This window comes from Canis aureus, chromosome 5, assembly GCF_053574225.1.
Source record: "Canis aureus isolate CA01 chromosome 5, VMU_Caureus_v.1.0, whole genome shotgun sequence".
Lineage (NCBI taxonomy): Eukaryota > Metazoa > Chordata > Mammalia > Carnivora > Canidae > Canis > Canis aureus.
Genome location: NC_135615.1, coordinates 69549021 through 69571403, shown reverse-complemented (window position 1 = coordinate 69571403; position 22383 = coordinate 69549021). Strand labels below are relative to the sequence as shown.

General features: G+C 44.2%; 1 protein-coding gene and 2 pseudogenes across 4 annotated transcripts in view; 1 reads left to right on the top strand and 2 right to left on the bottom strand.

Annotated features, from left to right (window-relative positions):
- Positions 1-2588: 2588 nt before the first annotated feature.
- The window catches only part of ZBTB8A (zinc finger and BTB domain containing 8A), a 66901-nt gene continuing 47106 nt past the window's right edge, over positions 2589-22383 (top strand). The window contains exons 1-3 of one of the 4 annotated variants that reach the window (XM_077898661.1): positions 2589-2637; positions 2898-2998; positions 16769-16871. The gene's annotated coding sequence lies outside the window, so the exon portion shown is untranslated. Of the gene's footprint in view, positions 2638-2688; positions 2999-3729; positions 3904-16768; positions 16872-22383 lie in introns of those variants that run through there. The other 3 variants (XM_077898664.1, XM_077898660.1, XM_077898662.1) reach the window with 3 other exon arrangements.
- On the bottom strand, positions 12391-13357 carry LOC144313501 (putative UDP-sugar transporter protein SLC35A4; annotated as a pseudogene).
- LOC144313502 (SLC35A4 upstream open reading frame protein pseudogene) lies at positions 13787-14121 on the bottom strand (annotated as a pseudogene).

Below are 22383 nucleotides of genomic sequence, written 5' to 3'. Positions count from 1 at the left end.
CTGTATATTTAATCTTTCCCTCTTGTCTTCATGCTTTCCATCAGCATTTAAATGTGTTAAAGTTTTTACCCACATCCCTTTCTAGCTAATTTTAAGACATGTCCTCAAAATCTCTGATATTCTTCCCATTAAGAGATAGCTATGTCCCCTTCTGCTTGAATCTTGGTAGGGTGTGACTACTCTTCCCAAAGGGATATGGCAAGTGAGGCACCGTGACTTCTGTTGATAGGTATAGAAGATCACACAGCTCCTTCCTAGTTCTCTTGGATACTCCCTCTTGGTACACTGTCTTGTGAGGACACTCCCTCTCAAAACCCAGCAACCATGCTGCAAGAAACCCAAGCCATATGGAGAGGCTACACGTAGGTGCTCCAGGTAACAGTCATAGCTGAGCGAGTTTTCAGGTGATCCCAGTCTTTTTTTTTTTTAATAGAGAATTTATTTTTTTTAATTAATTAATTTATTTATTTATGATAGTCACAGAGAGAGAGGCAGAGACACGGGCAGAGGGAGAAGCAGGCTCCATGCACCGGGAGCCCGATGTGGGATTTGATTCCGAGTCTCCAGGATCGCGCCCTGGGCCAAAGGCAGGCGCCAAACCGCTGCGCCACCCAGGGATCCCCCTGCTCCTTTCTTTCAAGTTTAAGTCTTCTCTGGGGTCTGTGATCTCTGAGTCGTTAAATCTAATAAGATACTTTCTCTTAAGAGAAGTATTTACCACTATTGTCCAGTTCTTCATTTTGGAGTTACTCTTCTCCTAGTTTTTATGACACCATCCTAGGTGTCATCCCAGGCCACTTCCTTGCTCTCTAGTCACTTCTCTATGTCATTTGCAATTTCACCTTCCTCTAACCAGCCACTGGGTGATAAAGTGGCTGCAGTTCCATTCCAAGCCTTCTCCTCTTCTCACTTTGCATTCCCTCTGTATCTATACCCATGGTTCTAATTCCCATCTATATGACATCAGTGACAACATTTTATCTCTAATAATTCTATTAAGTTCTACGTCATATGTCCAGATGCCTTCTTAACATTTTGTGCTGGTCAGTACAGAGACCAACTCTGTTACTAGTTGCACAGAGACTGGCCTTGGCTGATTTAAGCAGAAATGAATGTATTAAAAGTTCACAGATTCCAGGAAGAGCAGAGCACAGGGATTGAAGCCTATGCTAAGCAGGCAGAGGCAAGAGCCAAGTCATAGTACAGAGCTGGTCTGGTGATGATACCAACACTGTCTTCAGTGAACAGAGACGTGGCAGCTGTGACCACTAATAGGACTAGCCCTGGATAGTGGATGCTGCCACTAGCAGCCCTGCCACGATGGCACCTGGAGACGTTATCTTGCTATAGCTGTCACTGCTGCAAGAAACATTTCTTTGATGTTCCTGTTTCTTGGTGTCATAGCTCCCTCTTCAAAGTCCCTAGTGTACGCATCTGACTATCAAAGTGTAGAAGATGGGCACTGTCCTAGCTGTGGGGATTCTCGAAAAGCAAGTCACTGGCATTTCCAGGTCCTATTGCAGGAAACAGATTCTACCTCCCACTAATTAATCATAACATAAGGGATTCTCCAAATATATAAATGAGTTTCAGAAGCCAGGACGGGGAAAGTGAGGGGGAAAAAAAAACCCTATTACTTCCTCCATGCAACAAAGTGTTTATCACCCATCTGATGTGCTCTCTAGAGGAACAAGTTTGTAGAACTCTTTTGCATGTTTTAATTAAGGCTGAAATAAAACCTTGTGCTATAACAATGCCCAGGTTTTTCTGGGAGAATTCTCATAGGGGTTGCTTGCAGAGTAGCTTGAGCACGTCCAACCCTCCTGATACTTAGTGGTTTTCAAACATGTTTTCCATTTACCTGTTCAGAATGTGAGGAAATGCAGCTAAATAGCAAAATACCTCTACAGGAATAAGGAAGTGACATTAGGAGATCATTGTGAATACTCTGACTCCCTCTCATAGAGCATGCAATCCTCAAAATGCATACCTAATTATTGATGGAACCAAAGCAATAAACTTTGTCCCATTTGACTGAGTGTGACATAGAAGAGGCAGCCATACAAAAATGAAAGGTTTTGGCTTCTTTTTTTTTTTCCAGTTTTATGACACACAGTGCTTTTCAGGACCTGATTCAGCATAAGACACTGGAAACTAATTTCTAGAATTCAAGTTTCTGTAGCTGCCGTGAAAATTCACTGATTTAAGACTTTAGCAAACATATAACCTGTTTGCACTTATGGTCATAAATATGTCAAAAGAAAGTCGGCATACAATGAATTTTTGTATTCGAAAACACAAAACCTGCTCTTTTTACTAGTTTTATATTTTCTCTCGACTTAAGCAAGACTTATTTTCCCTTATCTCAGATTTTCTGGGTTTTCCTCTTCAGATAAAACGCTTGTGACCTGTAGAGGTTTTAGAAAAGGTTACCCACAACCAAAACAAGTGCTTCAATCGAGGGAAAAATTGTGTGGAAATCGCTTACATTTGACGTTGCTAAACTTAAGTACAATAATGTCACATGTATTTATACAGTAATTGTGGGCACGCCTAAGTCCCTCCCTCTTTCCTAAACCAAATTCCCCAGATCCTAGAAATCCAGCCCTTCTGCCCTCCGGAGGCGCCTTTCCCAACGTAAAGTACAATTTTAAATTTAAGCTCCTGACTAAATAATGATTCCGTAGTCAACTGCCAGGGAACCCGGGCACCCCGGAGCCTCTGGAGGGTGCAGCGGGGTGTAGGCGAGGGCAGGGGGAGTGGGCGAAGCTGCTGGTTGGTGCCTGAAATCTGTGCGTTGCCCCTTTAATTGTGTCCCCAGCCCTCGGGCGTTTCTATCCAACGCCCACGTCAGCAAATACCTTTTGTTTCTCTCACGTTGGGGCTACTTGTTTTAGGGCGCAAAGGAGCGGCTTCGAAAGTGGGTATTTCCCCTGCGGAGGGCCAGGAATCCTCCCCGAGCCCGCGCGCGCGACCCGCCGGTGCGCCGCGGCCCGCGGTAAGTGGCTGCGCGCGGCGCGGGCGGAGGGCGGGCGGGGCGTCGGGGCTGTCGGGACGGGCCGCGAGCCTGGCTGCGGGCGGAGGGCGGCGGCGGGCGGCGGCGGGATGCGGCCCGGGCGCGGCGCCCCCAGACGTCCCCGGGCCGGGCAGGCGGCGGGACGCGCAGAGGCGGCCGGGCGCCATTTGCAGCCCCGGGCGCAGAGGCGGCGGCAGAGGCGGCGGCGGCGCGCCGGCTCCGAGGGGCTGGGCACGGCCACAAAGGCGGGCGCGAGCGGCGGGCGGCGGGGGCCCGCGGGGCCGGGCGGGCGGCGCCGGGGCGCACCGGCTCGGGAGCCCGCGGCCGCCCCTCCCCGCGGCCAGCGCCTCCTGCGCGCCCGGGAGGGGCTGCGGGACAATGGCCGCGCCGTCGCCGCCCGCGCCCGCCTCGCCCGGCCCGGCCCGAGCCCGGCGCGGGGAAAGGCGGGAAGGCGCGCGGAGCCTCCTGGCGGCGGCGGCGGGAAGGCGGGAAGGCGGCGCGGGGCCGGCGCCCGGCGTGTGTGGAGCCGTCGGGCGCGGCGGACTGGCGGAGGGTCGGCGGCCGGCGGGCCCGGGCTGCGCGGCGAGTGACGGGCGGCCCGCCCAATGGGGCGGCGGGGGGCGGCGGGGGGCGGCGGGGGCCGGGCGGCCCGGGGGCCCGGGGCTGCTCCCCGGCGTCCCGGCGCTTCCTCGGGAGGGCGGCTCCTTGGGCAGTGGTCCGAGTTGCTCCTCCATCCTCCATCCTTTGGTTTCATACCGTGATGCAACAGATCCGGACTCGGAGCCGAAGGCTGACTTGCTACATCTAACACATAATGAGCCATAATTTTTTTGGTTTATGACGGAACCGCACAAACGCACCTTCTACCCGTGTAGACTGGCTCTTTTGTAAGTTAGTTAGCGGTTTGGCTCCTTCCCCTTCCAATGCGCTTATTTAGCATTGATTGTGCCAATAGCCAGACTCCACATCTTTCCAAGACGTGTTAGCTTTTCTTTCTCTTTTCTTCCTTCCTTCCTTCTTTCCTTTCTTGATCTCATTTTTCTCTTTTCTCTCTTTTTTCCCTGTCTTTCCTTTTTCTCTCTCTTTAAAAAAAAATTGAGATATAATTGATATATAACATTGTGTTAGTTTTCGTTTAAGGGATCTTTGGAAGATTCCCACTTAGTAGGCTTTAAGCTACACATGTCCGTATTCTGTTCTCAATACACGTTTCTGTTTGCGGAACTTTGTTTAGTAAATAGAGGGTCTTCACTTATATGAATTATCTCACCTAATTTCACATAAAACAGTCAGGTCGATGGGTTGTTCGACTTTCTAGATGAGGAATTGCATTAAGTGCAGAATGTAACCCTTAAACCAGAAGGTGAGCCATGGCAGGCTCCCAAAGCCTCCTGTTCTTGTTCTTCATTTCCTCCTAAAGTCACCTCCAGAGTCTTCTGGAAAGCAGGTCGGTCACTTTGCTTTCCTGGTCTAAAATTCTTCATTGAGGGGGATCCCTGGATGGCTCAGCGGTTTAACGCCTGCCTTTGGCCCAGGCTGTGATCCTGGAGACCCGGGATCGAGTCCCACATCGGGCTCCCTGCATGGAGCCTGCTTCTCCCTCTGCCTGTGTCTCTGCCCCTCTCTCTCTCTGTGTCTCTCGTGAATAAATAAATAAAATCTTTTAAAAAAATAAAAATAAATAAAAATCTTCATTGATCTTTAGTCAGAAAACGTCCAAAATGCGCAATGGGAGAATGAAGGCTCAAATTTCCTCTCTAGTCCTACCTTCCACAAGCCTCAAGTATGGGTGGGTTTGTGGGGACCCCTGGAGCACGAGCTCCTCACTGATAAGGGCAGATCAGATATCTTTATTCCTGGGAACCTCCCTGGCTACACCAGTGATAAATGGGAAGTGATAATCTAACCTGCACCCCTTGGCCAAATGGGCACACACGGATTAGGCTACAAGATGTCAGCAGAAGGCATCCTGAGTACCTGGGCTCCTTCCAGATCATGTAGATTTCTAGAACTTCAAATACTTGATTCATCTTCTATAATTTAAGTCTTATTTTCTATTGAAAACTGGGTTTCTGTTTAATAGGCTTAACCCTTTCAGTGACATAATTACATGTTTATAATATTTAAAGGATTTGCTGTAAGGTTTTTTGACCCCTTTGAGTGAAGTTTTTGTCACTTCTTTGCTCAGGAATGTCAGTGCCTCTCCATGTTCATTGGTTCCATCTTGTTCATATTAAAAGCGAAGGCCTTAGAAAAGCTGACTCTGTGATGTCCTATCTACCACACAGTCTGCCCCTCCTTTCTGACTCCGTTTCTCATTGTTCTCTCAGTCCTAGCCTGCTGCACCTTAAAGCCTTTGCCATTCCATCTTCCTGGAACACTCTTCCCCTTGATACCACATGACTATCTCACCTCCTTTGGACTTGACTTAAATGCCAACTTCTCAGTGAGGGTTGTCCTAGCTATGGTTTTGATTCTCTTAAATGTTTTAATACTTAATTCTAAATATTTCCAAGGTTAAAAGATGTTCATCCACCGAAGAATACAATTACCATGCTAATAGCGCAAGTTCTTTATGACTCAGGGATTTTTGCTAAGGAGGCTAATGAGATTGTTTTGGTGACCCTGATGGGACACAGTAAATTCTAGTTTAATGACTATATATCTTAAAAGGGATGGTATTGCAACCCACAGCCTTTTTTTTTTTTTTTTTTTTTTAAGAGAGGATGGGGAGGGGCTGAGGGAGAGAGAAAAAGAATCCCAAGCAGGCTCCACACCCAGCAGAGAGCCCTACCCTGGGCTTGATCTCATAACCCTGAGATCACATGGCCTGAGCTGAAATCAAGAGTTGGGCACATCAGCAACTGAGCCACCAGGCACTCCAACTTAAACTTTTCCTAATGACTTGAGTACTGGTATGAACGCAAGTTATGTTAATGTACTGTGGATGTAAATATTACCACATTGTAACCGACCCAACTTCTAGGACAATTCTTTCTTTGTGTGTAGTTCCTATTTGTGCTCCTTCCTACATCTCTACTGCCTTAGTTCAGTTCCTCACTGCATCTTGCTTTGACAATTACATCAAGCTTTAAATTGGTCTCTCTGGCCCTGTCTTTCCCACTGTTTCTCTTCCTCCATGCTGTCTCAAGTTTTCCTCTGGATACATGAATTGGTTAATTGTAATGATGATACCTAATATTTAATTGAGCCCTAGCTGCGCGCCAGGCATTGTGCACACGCTATGGTTAGAAGAATGCAAGACTTGGGTTTTGGGTCAGCCAGCCAGAATTCATCTCTGTTCACTTGATCCTGTGCAATTTTGGAAATTTTGTTTTATTTATTCATGAATGAGAGAGAGAGGTAGAAACATAGGCAGAGGGAGCGGCAGGCTCCATGCAAGGGAGCCCGATGCGGGACTTGATCCCGGGATTCCAGGATCATGCTCTGAGCCGAAGGCAGACACTCAGCTGCTGAGCCACCCAGGTGTCCCTAATCTTGGAAATTTTTGAAAAATTTCTCTATGCCTCAGTTTCTTTATATGATGTGGATCACAGCAGCTCCTCCCTCCTTGATGAAGCTGTTGGGAGGACAACAATGAGTGTACAATGTTTACCACAGTGCCAAGTGAACATTTAAATAGTGGCTATTTTCATGGAGATGTAACTCACATGTCATAAAATTCACCCTTTTAGAGTGTAAATTCAGGGGGCGCCTGAGTAGCTCAGTTTGTTAAATGGCTGACTCTTGGTTTCAGCTCAGGTCATGATCTCAGGGACGTGGGTTTGAGCCCTGCTTGGGGCTCTGCACTCAGCGGGGAATCTACTTGGGATTCTCTCCTCCCTCTCCTCTATCCCACCTCCCCTCCCTCCACCCCTGCACAGACACACACACTTGCTCTCTCTCTCTCTCTCTCAAATAAATTGATAAATAAAAATTTAAAAAACAAAGTGTACAATTCAGTGTTTTTTAGTGTATTCATAGAGCTGCACAACCATTACCGCCCTCTGATTCCAGAACATTTTCACCATAGTATAAAGAAACCTTGGGGATCCCTGGGTGGCACAGCGGTTTGGCGCCTGCCTTTGGCCCAGGGCGAGATCCTGGAGTCCCGGGATCGAATCCCACGTCAGGCTCCCCGTGCATGGAGCCTGTTTCTCCCTCTGCCTATGTCTCTGCCTCTCTCTCTCTCTCTTTCTGTGTGTGACTATCATAAAAATAAATAAATAAATAAATAAATAAAATAAACTCTCACGATGACTCATTAAAAAAAAAAAAAAAAAGAAGAAACCTCTTACCCATTAGTAGTCACTCCCCATTCCAAATCTCCCTAGACCCATGACAACCATTAACCTACTCTGTCTCTGTCATCTGCCCATGGTGGACATTTCATCTAAATACAGTCATAAAATCTATGGTCTTTTGTGCCTCGCGGCTTTCACTTAGTGCAACATTTCAAAGTTCACGTGCTTTAGCATGTGCCAGTAATTCATGCCTTTTTAAGGTTGAATAACAGGGGATCCCTGGGTGGCTCAGCTGTTTAGCACCTGCCTTCGGCCCAGGGCATGATCCTGGAAACCCGGGATTGAGTCCCACATCAGACTCCCTGCATGGAGCCTGCTTCTCTCTCTGCCTGTGTTTCTGCCTCTCTGTGTGTGTCTCTCATGAGTAAATAAATACAATCTTAAAAAAAAAAAAAAAAAAAAAAGGTTAAATAACAGTCCATCGTATGGATGTTCCATTTTCCCGTTGGTGGACATTTGGGTTGTTTCCATCTTTTAGCTATTATGAGTAATGCTGCTACAAACATTTGTATACAGATTTCTGTGGGGACATTTACTTTCATTTCTCTTGGATATATACCTAGGCATGGAATTGCAGGGTCACTGGTAATTCTATGTTTAATCATTTGAGGAACCTGCCAGATTGTTTTCCAAAATGGCTGCATCATTTCACATTTTTCACCAGCACTATATGAAGGTTCTGATTTGTTCAGATCCAACTCTTCTTATTTGTGTGTATGTTTGTCGTAGTGATCCTACTGGATGTGAAGTGGTATCTTACTGTGATTTTGATTGGCATTTCCCTAATGACCAATGATGTTAAACACATCTTTATGTGCTTATTGCTATTTATCTTAATTTATTTCTTAATTGCTATTAATCTTACTTATTTTAGCTATTCTCTTATTTAATCTTTTTAACAGACTTCCTTAGAGCCTCTTAGCAGTCAGTATCCTCATTTTACAAGGAAGAAACTGATGCGGAGAGTTAAGTAACTTGACTAAGTCACGCAGTCACTGGTAGATCTATAATAGTATCACTCTTAAAATTCTTAAAAGCGGGCAGCCCGGGTGGCTCAGCGGTTTAGCGCCGCCTTTAGCCCAGGGCCTGATCCTGGAGACCCAGGATCGAGTCCCACGTCGGGCTCCCTGCACGGAGCCCACTGCTCCCTCTGCCTATCTCTGCCTCTCTCTCTCTCTCTCTCTGTATGTGTGTGTGTCTTATGAATAAATAAATAAAATCTTAAAAAAAAAAGAAATCCTTAAAAGTGCCCCAAACCTGCAAAAGTGGTGGGACTTCAGGGTCTGGTGCCTACATACTTTTTTCCTTTTTCTCTTCTCATAACCTTCCATAGGCCTCATGTCTCTAGCCACAGCAAACTCTTTATCATCCCTGAAGAAGTCATGCTGCCTTAGACCCACCTGTGCCTTTGCTCTTGGTGCTGTATCTTGGAATGCCCTTTGTCCTCTTTTTTTTTTTTTTTTTTTTTAAGATTTTATTTATTTATTCATGAGAGACACAGAGGGAGAGAGGCAGAGACACAGGCAGAGGGAGAAGCAGGCTCCATGCAAGGAGCGTGACATGGGACTGGATCCCGGGTCTCCAGGATCACGCCCTGGGCTGAAGGCGGTGCTAAACCGCTGGGCCACCGGGGTATGCCCTTTTGTCCTCTTTTTTCCTGAATGAACTTTTTACTCATGCTATAAGACCCACTCAATTGTTACTGCCTTTGGAAAGTTCTGGACACTTCTAGACACAGTCATTTGCTTCCTTGGTTTCAGAGTTCTCTTATGCTAGGAGTATTTTCTTCATTGTAGTGTAACTTTCTTTAAAAGCTTCTCTCTTCCTCTCTCTCTTTCTCTGACTCTTTCTCTTTCCTTACAGACACTGAGGTGTTTCAGAGCACTGACCTTTCCCAGAGCCACACAGAGCCTGGCACAAAGTTGGTGCTCAATAATTATGTATCGAATGAATATGTTTTACCTTTTGGTTTGAGTATCTGCCCTTCTCATAAAAATAGAATAAAAGATTATTGTTGTAAAAAGATAGGCAAAGAAAGCATGTATAGCTATATGGAGTTCAGAACAGTGTAAAAGCAATTATTGAATCAGAGGTTGAAGTTGCTCTCTTTCCATTGTTTTTCTAACCCTTCAGACAGCCTCTATTGCTATTGAGTCCTTGGCTTTCAGCAGCATTGGAGCCATCGAGGGTATGATAAGTACCTTTGTTTTTTGTTTTCAAGATTTTATTTATTTATTCATGAGAAACACAGAGAGAGAGAGAGGGAGGCAGAGCCACAGGCAGAGGGAGAAGCAGGCTCCATGCAGGGAACCTGATGTGGGACCCGATCCCGGGACTCCAGGATCATGCCCTGGGCTGAGGGCAGGTGCCAAACCTCTGAGCCACCCAGGGATCCTGACAAGGATTCTCTTTGGTTGTATCCTCTTTGGTTTCCTTTCTCACTTGCTTCCATTGGATAAGGTGCAATATAAGGTCCTTATGGTTTCAGAATATTTGGGAGAAGCTTTATTTCAAAATCTACAGTGTATTTGCCATCATCAGAAGATACCACCAAACCAAACAAGGCCATAAGTTTCTCTAAGACTTTCTTAATATGTGCACTAGAATAATATTCTAAGCCTAGACACTAACATTTTAACTTTCAGATTGCAAATCTTATGGAGAGTACAGATCTTATTCTCATAAAATGTCCTCTTTGATAACATTTTTAAAAATATTTATTTATTTATTTATTAATAAAGAGATTTATTTTTTTATTTGGGAGAAAGCACAAGTGGGAGGGGCAGAGGAAGAGGGAGAAAGAGAGAGAGAGAGAGAGAGAATCTCAAGCAGATTCTCTGCTGAACGCAGAGCCCAACATTGGGCTCTATCTCAGGATCCTGAGATCATGACATGAGTGGAAACTAAGGGTTTGGACACTTAACCAACTGAGCCACCCAGGTGTCTCAGTGATAACACTAAAAAAATCTGAGTAACAAAAAACAGCCTGTGTGTCTGTTAAGGGATGGATGGGTAAAGAAGATATGAGAGAGATGTATATAATGGAATAATATTCAGCCATGAGAAAGAAAGAAATCCTTTGATTTGCAACAACATGGACAGACCCTGAGGGCGTTATGCTAAGTAAAGTAAGCCAGTGAGAGAGAGACAGATACTACCTGTTATCACTTATATGTGGAATTTCAAAAACAAAGTGAAATTCATAGAAACTGACTAGAAAAGTTGTGAAGGGCTGGAGGGTGGAGGAAATAGAGGTTGGTAAAAGTGCACTAACTTTCAGCTGTAAGGTGAATAAGGTCTGAAGATCTAATGTATAACATGGTAACTATAGTTGATAGCACTGTACTGTGTAATTGAAATTTGCTAAGAGAGTAGAACTTAAATGTTCTCACAGAAACAAAACAACCAACAAAAAAACCACACCAAAACCCAAACCAACGATAAATATGTGAGTGAGGTGACAGATATGTTAATTAACTAGATGGAGGGACCCCTTTCACAGTGTATACGTGTATCAGATCATCATGATGTACACTTTAAGTATCTTACAGTTTTGTTAGTTATAGCTTAATGAAGCTGAAAAAAAATCCGAATAGCAAACACCCTGGTTCCTAGAGGATAATTAACGGAGTAGCATTTGAAATGGGAATATGGGGATCCCTGAGTGGTGCAGCGGTTTGGCACCTGCCTTTGGCCCAGGGCGCGATCCTGGAGACCCGGGATCGAATCCCACGTCGGGCTCCCGGTACATGGAGCCTGCTTCTCCCTCTGCCTGTGTCTCTGCCTCTCTCTCTCTCTCTCTCTCTGTGACTATCACAAATAAATAAAAATTTAAAAAAAAAAAAAAAAGAAAATGAAATGGGAATATGGCAATATCTGTTTCTAAAGGGTAACTCTTTCTTAGGGTGAGGTCTATAATAGCTAGTTAGAGTAACCTTAACTAGTTGGCCAGCTGAAATGGAGCTTTGCTATCTTCATGTATACTGTGGTTTTGAAAAGATCACTCTCTCTGAGCATACAAATATGATGGGCCCAGTCAGATTTTCTTCTGCATCCACTTTTGTATAAGTTAGCATTTTACTGGCTACAAGAAAATGTGTGGTAGTAAAATTATAAAATGTTTACATTTTCTACACAAAGACTTTTTTTTTCAATTGCAGGAACAACCTGCACCCCAGAATACTTTGTTAAGAACTTATTGCTTACATAGTTAGAGACACTCATTGAATTATATCAAATTTCCCTGTGCCTGGTTCCAGGTTACTCTGTGTAGAGCTTCCCTAAGCTGTTGAGAGCTAGGACACTGCTGGCAGGGGCAGGACCCAGAGTGAGAAGAATGGTACCTCCTAGGAGTTGTAGAGGGGGCAGTGGGCTTTGAGAGGGCCCTTGGGGTGAGCAGAGAGACCAGGAGTATAACCTTAAGTCAGGGCCCAGGGGCAGCATTCCCTGAGATGAGTCAAGCTCCAGCCCTCTTTGGAGTTTCCAGAACAAAGCTGAGTGGATATGGAGAACAGCACTGTGGAGGGAGCAGGGGGCATTGTCTCCGGGTGCTGCTGGAGCCAAGGGAGCTTGGAAGAGAGGCCTGGGTAGCAATAGGGTTTTTTTGCATTATGGTGCGGGGGTGAATGTCTCTAATGGGGTGTACCAAAGCTGGGGTGGAATAGCTGTCACCAGGCCTGGGGGCAGTGGGTCTGCTGGGGTGACCACAGGAGGCAAGGAGCCAACTGTTGCCCACACCCCACTTGAAACAACTGCATTGATGCAAGATGAGGCAGGGAGTTTCCTCCAATGGGGATGGGGTCATTTTTAGGCTGAGGTATGGATGCTCCCCCAATTCCTTAGTGTGAACGAACATTTGGAAGTTAAATTTCTTTAATTAAACTCAGTCTCCTGAGGTAACCCTTCATTTACCTACTTCCAGAGACTAACTGGCTGCTCTCACTTCCCCACCTTTTGTCACAAGGCACTTGTTACAGGGCTGGCTGCTGAGGAAGGGTTGGAAGGCCTGGGAGGTGGCTCTGATGGTGGCCAATCTTCAGGGTCAGGAGTCCAGGTGGAGGTGGTCAGGGGCTAGCAGCTGCCATAATACAGGTGCACAACCAGACCAATGAGCAGTGTGGCCAGGAAGAAGGCAGCTGTGAGCTACAGCCGCAGCAGGGCTGCTGAGAACATGGCATTGACCACAAGTGAGCAGGACACAACAAACAGGCGTGTGATGCTGCTGCTGTGCTTCATGACAGCTGACATGAGCAGTCCATTTACTGCTTGGCTCAGTACCAAAGCGCTGCCCATCCTGTGAAACCCTCCAGGAGGCCCAGGCCAGGGCCGCCACCTGCATGCAGACCTAGATTTAGGAGCACACCAAAAGTGTAGAGGAAGAGGTTCTGAAGTGCTAGGGGCTGTCGCTTCATGAGCAGTTCTGTGTACACGGACGAGAGGCCGGAGATGAGGCAGTACAGGATGAGAAGCAGCAGTCCCAGTGGAGTGATATGCAGGGGCATGGGGCCAGCAGCAACTGCTAACGGGGATCCAGGAAGGGTGTTCCCAGGGTCCCGGAGGCCACCAGTTGCATAACAAGCCCCTGCCACCATCAGCAGCAGCAGTGCTAAGCCCTGACGTGCAGAGAGGCGGTGCCGGAGACAGAGGCAGTAGAACAGGGCCATGCTTCCAATCTTGAGATTGCTCAGCATCTGGTAGGTGCTGGGGTCCATATAACGTTGAAGATAGATCCCTAGGTTGTTGTAGCTCCGTAGAGTAGGGCTGATAGTGCAAATGGGGCATCCTGGCGCCATGGTGGGGCCCCCTGGGGCCGTGCCTGCCAGCCCACCAATAGGAAGAAGGTGCACAACAGTAGTTTGGTCAACTCGGTCAGCAGCACAGCCAAGGAGGGCCGGAAGGGCACTTTGCCGTTCACATGGCACAGTACCAGCAATGGGGTGTGGGTACCATACAAGGCAGTGGATATGAGTAGCATCAGGGTCCAGCAGGCCTACCTGGGATGGCCCAGCCCTGACATACCCCCGCCCTCTACACTCATGCCCAAACCAGACCCTGGGTGGCCTGTGTAGCTAGCAAGGGGGCAGTGGGAATTGTATCAAGTTTGGGGAAAATCCGTATGGAGCCAGCTCCCCGGAGGGAGGAGCTGTGGCACACTGCTAGAGAGTATACTGAGAATCACAGTCAGCAGCAAACTCCAGTCAGGGATGGAAAAGAAAGGGGCTGGTGGCTCTAGAAGCCACAGTTTTGGGGTCAGTCCCATGGGGTTAAGGAGGGGCATCCAAACTGCTGGCTGATAAGCTGCCGTTTACTCTCTGTAGGAAGGAAAGCAAGGATGAAGGCTGTGGGCAAGTTGGAGATAGCAAAAGGGTGGGTGATAGGTCGGGAAGCCAAATATGGTGTCTGTGGTTGAAAGGCCTCTACCTGCAGGCCAGCGGTGCTCATCCTTTCTCCCCCATGGGATCCAGAGCTAGTCAGGCCCCTTTTGCAATGACTGAAGATAGTCCCTCAATGTCTTCTTCACATTGGGCACGGCATATGCCTGGGCTGCATAGATGCCAGTGCAGGTACCCACAGCAAAGCCCAATACTGCTGATGCCCTCAGTTTGGCCACCACATAGCCGGCTAAGAAGCCCTTGAGGAATGGGGAGGACAAGAGCGAGCCATCCTGGCACATCCCGCTGCTGACTTCTTCCACACACTGCTGCAGGTGTTCCAGCTGGTTCTTGAGGAATGACAGGTCCTTAAGCTTGGGCAGAGAATCCTTGTCATCCACCATCTTCCCCGGCGAACCTAAAGACGTGTTTTAAAGTGGTCTGTGCAATTAATAATAGTGATGATAAGTATTATTATTACCGTAATAAGGGGCTTGTTATAAGTCAGGCACTGTTGTCAGCACTTTACCTAGACAATTTTCTCATTTACTCTGTCCTGTAGCTCTAGGAGGTATTTCTATTATTCCGTTTTATAGATGGGGAAACTGAGGCTCTAGAAGGTTAATTTCCCATGTTATCTAGTTAGTGTGTGGCACAGCCAGAATTTGCACCTGGATAGTCTGATTCCAGAGCCTGTATGCCTGCACACTGACCAGTTCTGCTGCTCACAGACAGACTACTCACACGTCTGCTTAAATTTTGAGGCAAATGATGTTTAATATGTCATCCAGGCCTCGTTGCCAGAAGAAGACACCACTCTAGTGTTTTCATTCGTTTACTAAAGGGAATTGAGTGCTTACAGAATCACTGGAAGGGCCAGGAAGAATCATTCCCAGAACCAGACTGCCAAACAGGCCCCCCAAGGGAGGGAATCAGGAGGCTACCACTGGCACTGTTGCGTTCCACATGACATGGCTAGTTCAAAGGTCAAGAAATTGCTACCCTGAAACTGCCCCTCAACACCCACCAACTGGTGATGGTTGTCTCCACCAAATTTGTCTCTGAATAGCCATGAAGCTCTGGACACTGGAAGGCTGCTGTAGGAAAATCCATTGTTTCCATAAATGTACTTGCCGGCATTAATGCCTAAGCAGCAGAACGATGGTCTCTGCCTCATTTTGGTCTTCCAAATCTCACAGAAGAACATTTGATGGATGGACCCTATTTCACATAGGGAAACTTAACCGTAAAGGAGTCTGGGAAATGTATTCTTTAATTTTCCAAAAGGGAGGTTAATACACAAACTAGCATCTGCTAGGGTAGGAGCGCCTGGCTGGCTCGGTCAGTAGAGCATGCGACTCCTGATCTCAGGGTGGCAAGTTCAAGTCCCATGTTGAGTGTGGAACCTACTTTAAAAATTTTGTTTAAAAAAAATATCTGCTAGGGTAGAACGTGGTGGTTATCCCTAAAAATGACATGTCATCGGTATCTAAAAACTACTTCCGGCACAGACTATGTTCAGAAATCACTTTTCTTAAACAGCCACAGAATTAACTTTTGCTTGCCACTGTACAGACCCAGTACTAGTTAGTGTGCTGTTAAAGTACCATTGTTGAAATAGTGAAGCTAAAGCTATCACAGTAAGTACCCTTTGCTGAGTGCCCTCCTAGCTCAGTGGGGCTAGGTAATGGATGAGCTTTTAGTATAGTAAGGAGCTGTTCTCAAAAATTATTTATTTTATTCCCCCAACTACAGTTTTCTGCTCAAAAATCTTTGTATGCCTCCAGCAACAATGTTTTGAATGGTTCAAGTTGCCAGAATTCAGACCTCCTCATGAGTGGGTAGTTGATGCAATTGTTTTACTAGTTTATTTTTTTTATTTTTATTTTTTAAAAGATTTTATTTATTTATTCATGAGAGACGGAGAGAGAGGCAGAGACACAGGCAGAGGAAGAAGCAGGCTCTCTGCAGGAGCCTGACTTGATCCCCAACCCTGGGATCAGGCCCTGAGTCAAAGGCAGATGCTTAACCACTAAGCCACCCAGGCGTCCCTGTTTTACTAGATTAAATATATTTGAACAGTTCTCCTCTCCTTGGTGCTGTTTTCAGGATACTCATTTAAAAATTATGTCAGTTTGTTTTTTCCTTCTACTGGCCTGTATTATCTAGATTTTCTGTAAGTATATAATACTCTTATAATCAGAAAAAAATACACATTACCTTAAAAAGTGATTCCATTACTTTAGTCCAGAAATTTTTGGCGAGAATTCTGAGCTTAACTGATTGGTTTAAAAAGCATCAAATTCATTTTCCACTGCCTCTGGGCATAAAGCCTAACACTGTCTTTGATTAACAGAACTTCATGGTCAATGAAGAAAATATCAAACAGATTTTTTTTTTTTGGTAATTAAAAACGGTTGGAAAACTGAAAAATTTTTAACAAGTTGTTACAGCTGATATCACAATTTGTGGTACATTCTGGTACAATCTGGCAAACTGAATAAGTTATAAAAGATCTGGATGAAAAAAAAAAAAGATCTGGATGACTACAGTAGGGCTTTCTGAACATATGTGGTAGGATTTTTTTTTCCCCACTTCCCGCAACCATACAGTTTTTAAGAAATGTCGAATTTTTCAAGTTGAGTCTTTAAAGCTCTTCTGTTTGGTTTTCTTGCAAATTGTATTAATGCCACTTGCAGGAAAAGGGTAATATGACATGTCTTGCTGTTGTGGTACCTCATCTACTGGTCTGCCTTTGAACATCTGACATCTTAAGAAATTTATTTTATTGTCAAAGTTAAAAAGTATGTCTGCTTGCAATTTGCCATACCCCATCTTAATATCAGAAATCACTTCTCGCAGACTTTAATATTAAGATTTCACTAAAAAATAAGCAAATTTATTTTTATTTCTGTTAATTCATCATCTCTGCCAATTATCTATTTTTACCTGCTAAAAAGTGGTACCTGATATAGGCTGCCATGTAGTTTAAGTAAGTATCTAGTAAGTACCTTAGCAGATGCTGCTGTCTCTTATTACAAAAATACATTATAAATAGCTATTTGCTCTCTCTGCAGGACATCCTTCACATACAGAGTGTGTTTGACTTGGAATCTTCCCTTTTTTACTCCACTCAATTGACATAGCAGGGTTTCAAGAGCAGCGTTCATAAATTTTCAGGTATGAGCAATTTTAATTCTTGATATTATACCTAACTTAAATATACAGATAGTAGAAAGTCAAGTTTTGCAATGATAGATTTTTATATATTAGCATATGGATTTATTGCTTGAAAAGTTATTGTATAAAACATTCAACATTCTGATTTTCTTGGCCAGATCTCCCTGTTCACTTTTTGCTAAATTTTTAACTCATTGCGTGTCTTGTGTATGTATCTCTTCCATTCTACCTCGTTCAAAGATTCCTATAACATAAGAGCTACAGATGATCCAAACCAGTTCACTCAATTGGCAGAGAAGGAAATGAAACCTAGAAAGGTAAAGTCTGTGGACATAGAGTTAATTGAGTGGTAGAGCTAGTGTCAGATGTTCCAGCTCTTCTTCTGACAGTTGTGCAGAGGTACAGCTCAGCAGTTACATCCTGAAGCTTTGGAATCACACGTCTGGGTTAATACCCTTTTCTGTCCAATGGGGAGAACCATACCACCTACTGGATAGGTTTATCCTGTGTGAGGATTAAAGAAGACAATATATTTTGCTACTGTTATTATTTTCAGTGGCTCTTGTTATTTCTCATTGGGTTGACCTCACTGCTTCTTGAAACTGCCCACCGTGGATAACGGTCACCATACACTCTCTCCAGATTCTCCCTGTAAGTCTCTGTAACACTGGCTTCTTTTCCCCATCTTGCTCCACAGTCGAGTCCAGGTCCTGTAGGTTCTCATCTCAGTCATGCTTCCTATGAGTTCCTCCGTCTGTCTTTGAAGATATCTTCTACTTCTCTGTCTTCAGATCTGACTTACCCTTTGAACTTCAGATCAGTGTTTCCAGTGGCCCTATGGCCATTGCTTCCCAATTTTCCACTCAACTCTCACATGATGTGCTAAAACCAAAGCCATTCTTTTTCCCCTAAACCAGTTCTTTTCTCCTGACTTCCTAATTTCTGTTAGTGATACTACCAAACTTAGTGAATGCAGTGGGGCCTTCTGAACATACATGGCAGGATTTTTCAGCTGGCCATCAAGACCCATGGATTTATTTCCCATTTATGTATTTTGCATCTTTTCCTTCCTTCCCTTTCCTGCCATCATCATGGTGTTCAGGCCATTAACCAGATGAGCTTGCAATAGAGTAACTGTTCATTTACCTGGAAGTGGCTGGGTTCCTTTTCTCTCTCTCCCCCAAGAAATACCACTTCTCGACTTTTCATAATGGAATGTCAACTTGTCCCTTGTTCACTTAGCACATGAATCTTGATTTAAGGAAAGAAGCAGAATATCATTACTCCGAGAGCTTCCAAAATGCCTTAATCGTGAATTACAACCCAGGTTTGGTTAAATGTGAGACTCGTTAATATTTACCCACTTGTTTGACAAACTTTAAAAATTTTTGTTTTTGAATATATTTTTATTATTCAGAGCTCAAAATATTTGAAAGTATACCATCTAGGGATCCCTGGGTGGCGCAGCGGTTTGGCGCCTGCCTTTGGCCCAGGGCGCGATCCTGGAGACCCGGGATCGAATCCCACGTCGGGCTCCCGGTGCATGGAGCCTGCTTCTCCCTCTGCCTGTGTCTCTGCCTCTCTCTCTCTCTCTCTCTGTGACTATCATAAATAAATTAAAAAAAAAAAAAAAAAAAAAAAAAGAAAGTATACCATCTAAAGCCTTTATCCCATTCTTGTTTCCTGTCCCCTAGATTCCATCTCACAACTCAAAACCACTGTTCTGTTTCTTGTTAGTCTGGCTCAGACTTTCTGCTTATTTTTCCTTTGCATACACACACACACACACACACACATGCAAGCTCTATTTCTTGCTTTTTAAAAAATTTAACTGTGCATCATAGCCATCTTTCCAGATAACTCTCCCCTGTTCATGACATTTTTCTGATCCTTCACTATCACAGAGGGTTCTTCAGTGAATAACCATGTACATGTGTCATTTAAAAAAAAACATTTTATTTATTTATTCATGAGAGACACACAGAGAGAGGCAGAGACAGAGGGAGAAGCAGGCTCCTCACAGGGAGCCCAATGCAGGACTCAATCCCCAGACCGGGGATCATGCCCTGAGCCAAAGACAGATGCTCAACCGCTGAGCCACCCAGATGGCCATGTGTGTCATTTTGATCATGTACCAGCACACCTGTAGGATAAATTTCCAGAAGTGAAATATCTTGGTCAGAAAATATATGTATTTGTAATTTTGAGAACAGTTGCTGATTTGGCCTCCATGGAGTCGTACTAATTTATATTCCTACCAGTAATGATTGAGGGTACCTGTTTTCCCACATTCTTTTTTTTAAAAGATTTTATATATTTATTAGAGAGAAAGTGAGCATGTGAATGGGGGAGGGGCAGAGGGAGAGGGAGAGAGAGAAGCTTAAGCAGAGGTTCCATGTGGGGCTTGATCTTACAACCCATGAGATCGTAACCTGAGCCGAAAGTACAAGTTGGATGCTCAACAATACATCAGTGTGGCTTTAATGTGTGTTTATATTTTTATGACCAAGGTTAAACATACCTTTCATATGATAAGGGACATTTATGTTTCTTTTCCTGGGAACTGTCCTTTGTCTCATTTTGTCTTAGGATTATTGTTCTTTTACTTGCCAATTTCTTAGAAGCTCAGTAGAGATGACCCTTTTCTCTGATAGACTTTTTTGCTGCATCATATGTCTTTTGCCTTTGCTTGTGGTTATTTTTTGGCCATGCAGGATTTTATTTAATTTTTATATAATCAAATGTTTGTTTGTTTTTTAATGGCTTCTGCATATTGAGTCACAGACCCTTCCCACTCAGAGTTTATAGAGTCTCCCATATTTTCTCTTAGAACTTCTAAGGCTTTGTGGTAACACTTAAATCTTTGATCCATATGGAATTTATTCTGGTTTGAGATGGGAAGTGCAAATCCAGCTTTTTTTTTTTTTTTTTTTTTGAAAGCTAAAATTGCCCCAGTGCCACTTATTAAACTGCTCATTTTTTTCACCATAAGTTCATCATCTATTAAATTCCCACCAATACTAGAGTGTATGTCTGGATTTTCAATATACTCCATTGGTCTTTTTCTTTATCACCAGCATCACGGTTTTAAGTACTGTGGAAGTATAATTAGATAGATGTTGGTGCTAATTCCTTCTCTTTGTTCTTCTTTTTCATAATTCAACTAGCTATTCTTGTTTATTTATTTTTCCATAAAACCTTGGTAGCAACTTGTATTGATCTTAAAATAACCTGCTGGTGTTTTTATATGGTCAAGTTATGATAACATATCTTAGGAAGAACTGACACCCAATATGTTGAATCTTCCAATTCAAAAGTCTTGCCTTTCCATAGTCTTCTCTTACATCCTTGGTTTTCTTTCTTTCTTTCTTCTTTTTCTTTCTTTCTTTCTTTCTTTCTTTCTTTCTTTCTTTCTTTCTTTCTTTCTTTCTTTCTTTCTTTCTTCTTTCCTTTCTTTCTTCCTTCCTTTCTTTTTCCCTTCCCTTCCCTTCCCTTCCCTTCCCTTCCCTTCCCTTCCCTTCCCTTCCCTTCCCTCTCTTCTCTTCTCTTCTCTTCTCTTCTCTTCTCTTCTCTTCTCTTCTCTTCTCTTCTCTTCTCTTCTCTTCTTTCTCTCCTCTCCTCTCCTCTCCTCTCCTCTCCTCTCCTCTCCTCTCCTCTCCTCTCTCTTTTTCTTTTTCTTTTTCTTTTTTTCTTTTCTTCTTTCCTCTTTCAACAGAAAGAGAGAGATCACAAGCAGGCAGAGCAGGGCAGCCTGGGTGGCTCAGCGCTTTAGCTCCGCCTTCAGCCCAGGATGTGACGCGGGAGACCCGGAATCGAGTCCCATGTCAGGCTCCTTATAGGGAGCCTGCTTCTCCCTCTGCCTGTGTCTCTGCCTCTCTCTCTCTCTGTGTCTCTCATGAATGAATAAATAAATAAATAAACAAACAAACAAACAAATAAATAAATAAAATTTTAAAAAACAAAACAAAAAACAAGCAGGCAGAGTAGCAGGCAGAGGGAGAGGGAGAAGCAGACTCCCCACTGAGCAGGGAGCCTGACCTGGGGCTCAATCCCAGGATTCTGAGATCATGACCTTAGCTGAAGTCATATGCTTAACTGACTGAGCCACCTAGGCACCCCTAAAAAACTGTTTTTTATATTGAGCTAAAATCTGGCTTCCTAAAGTCTCATCTATTGGTCTGCTTTGCTTTTCAGAGCCACTCTGAATATTCATTCAATAAATACTGATTGAGCCATATGCCATTTAGCACCATATACTCTGTGCTAGGGACACTGAGGTGAACAAAACAGAGTCCTTGCCCTTTGGGGGCTTACGTGCTAGCCATCAGTCTAGAGGACTTGTCTATTGGAATGACTTGAAAGAATTCTGTTTCTTCTACATAACTGCCCTTCAGTATTAGAAGATAACTCTCATGTCTCCTTTGAATCCTTTCTGCTAGTTTCTAAACCATGTCTCCTGTGACAGTTTCTCTGACACTAGCCAGTGAGCTATAGTTAACTGTAGTGATACAATGACACTCCTCCCCACCCTGCAGATGGGCTTGTCCAGATAACCTCTGATGATGTGGCACCAAAGCAAAGACTTGTATAATGTTGGGGAACAGGTTGTGTGAAGATGTGAGTGAGGAGTGTTCCTGAAACAAGGGCCATGGGGAGTGAACTGGCCCTTTGGGGAACATCAAGACCAATGAGGTTAGCACTGGGGGTGGGCAGAGGATGGGAGGAAAGGAGATCTTGCAACCCTTTTAGACAAGGGTAAAGATCTTGGATTTCTTTCTAAGTGGTGGTTCTGAGTAGAGGAATGCTATGCTCTGACTTAGGTTTGAGTAGATCCCTCTGGAAAAAGCAGAGACCAGCCAGGAAGCTAATACAGTAGTCTTCCTAATCAGATATTCTTTTATGATCCTTAGGAGGGTTTTGCCATTTTTGTCATAAACTTCCTGCATGCTTCTTATTAAAATATTTAGTTTCAACTATTTTTGTGAAAGGAATCTTCCACTATATCTGCTAATTACCTATGTATTAATTTTGTAAGTGGCTGTCTTACCAGATTCTTTTGTTTCTAGAAGTTTTTATTTAATTGACTTTATTAAGGTATAATTTACGTAAAATAAAGTGCACCCATTTGAAGTGTACAATTCAGTGAGTTTTGACATATATTCATGTGTAACAGTCACCATAAGTAAGATACAGGACATTTCCATCACCTAAAATTTCCCTCCTGTCCTTTTATCCCCTTATGCCTTTTTGTAGTTAAATCCTCCTGTCTCACTCACAGCCCCAGGCAGCTATTAATCTCCTAATTCTGTCACTCTGGATTAGTTTCGCCTGTTCTAGAATTTCTTGTAATGAGAATCACCCAGTATGTACTCTTTTGTGTCTGGCTTCTTTTGTTGAGGCTAATGCTTTTGAGATTCATTCAGATCCTGGTGTATATTAGAGGTTTGTTCCCTGCTATTGCTCAGTACTATTCCATGGTACAGATGTACCACAGTGTAGCTATTCACCAATT